The sequence below is a fragment of the Chenopodium album genome, chromosome 11, assembly GCF_948465745.1.
Source record: "Chenopodium album chromosome 11, dcCheAlbu1.1, whole genome shotgun sequence".
Classification (NCBI taxonomy): Eukaryota; Viridiplantae; Streptophyta; class Magnoliopsida; order Caryophyllales; family Amaranthaceae; genus Chenopodium; species Chenopodium album.
Window position 1 is genome coordinate 27,543,207 of NC_137844.1, and position 1,720 is coordinate 27,544,926.

Consider the following 1,720-nt stretch of genomic DNA (forward strand, 5'->3'; position numbering starts at 1 on the left):
TCAAAGATGCACCATTTCTCTCATCTTCAACCAAAGCCCCTTTTGTGCCCTCTTTAGTCTCACTCATCCTAGGCAAACTCTTCTCAAGGATCTTACCACTCCTTGTGACAATAGCATTAATCGGTCTCTTAGGATCTAGGCCTTGGGAGGGTAAAGAAGAAGGACGAGCATGGTCTTTCAAAGCATTAGCAAGTTGAGAAATTTAATTTTCAAGCATCTTATTATGAGTCATCATTTCATTCAATTTCTTATCACTTACGGCCATGTAAGTGTTCAACAACTTTGTTTGATTTTCAATGATTTCTTCCAAATTTGTTCTATGTGAAGAAGAAGAGGATTGAACATAGGAATTATCATTTTGGGCCTTTGGAGCAAATCCGGGTGGAGGGCCTCTTTGTGCATTGTTTTGAAAATTGCCTCTACCTTGATTGTTCCAATTACCCCTACTTTGATTTTGACCATAACCTTGATTATGGTTACCACTTCCTTGATTATGATTCCCATAACCTTGGTTTGGATTACCATAATTTTGGTTTTGATTTTGGCTACTATAACCTTGATTGTTATAGTTACCTCGAGAACCTTAGTTCCTATAACCACCACCTTGGTTATAGTTGCCAAAATTGCCATGATTGTTGTAATTCCTATTCCATTGACCTCTTTGATTCTCAAACCTAGAATCATGATTATTCGACACATAGTTCACATGCTCATTCACATTTCCATCTTGATCATCACAAACATCCATACATGCATGAGGGCAACTAGAAACATCATGCTCATACGACCCACAATCATCACAAAACAAGCATCCACTAGCCATGTTACTAGAAGAAGGAAGGGGTTGAGAATTAGAAGACGTACCTCTCCCCTTAGTTTGGGAGGGAAGACTTGAAACTTGGTAGGTAGCATTTTCCAACTTTGCCTTGATAGCGGACATCTCCTTCCCCAAGTTTGTCATTTGAGAGGATAGATTGTTGATTGCATTTAGATGATCAACCGAGTACACCGAAGAGCTACTCTTGCTAGTTGACCTTCTTTCTCCATCTTGCCAATCTCTATAATACCTCACTACGTCCTCAATTATGTCCACCACTTCCTCTTCCGTTTTGTTCATGATAGGACCTTCGGCTCCTCCATATAAACATGATTTTCCTTGAGGGCTAAGGCCTCCATAGAAGATTTGAATGATTTGATAGGTTGGAATTCCGTGATGAGGACATTCTCTTTGATACTCCTTGTATCTCTCCCATGCTTCATAGAGGCTCTCATTTGGCTTTTGCTTGAAACCTTGAATCAAAGCTCTAGCCTCCGCCGTTTTCTTTTGAGGATAGAAATGGGATATAAATTCCTTGGTGACCTCATCCCATGTCCTTAGTGAATTCTGCTTAACCTCCTTGTCTAGCCATTCCAAGGCACGCCCTATGAGAGAAAAGGGAAAGAGCTTGAGGCGGATGAATTCTTGGGAGATTCCGTTCACCTTGATAGTATTGCAATACTTCTCTAACTCCTTGAGATGGTTTAGTGGGCTTTCATGCTTGGCCCCAATAAATTGTCGCCTCTCTATCAAAGTGATCATTGCCGGTCTTATTTCAAAATCATTTGCCAGTGTTGTAGGTGGAGCAATCCCACTCTCAAATCTATATGCACCGGGAATCCCCAATTCTTTCAATGCCACTCTCGGATTTTCTCCCATTCTTGCTTGTTCTTCTTATTGTGG

The 1,720-nt window shown here is 40.7% G+C and overlaps 1 non-coding gene across 1 annotated transcript; it reads left to right on the top strand.

The window, feature by feature from the left end:
- The first annotated feature begins 1,205 nt into the window (after nucleotides 1-1,205).
- On the top strand, nucleotides 1,206-1,311 carry LOC145569537 (small nucleolar RNA R71). Its single transcript, XR_014096133.1, has one exon. It is a non-coding gene; the product is annotated as a small nucleolar RNA R71 (small nucleolar RNA).
- The last annotated feature ends 409 nt before the right edge of the window (nucleotides 1,312-1,720 follow it).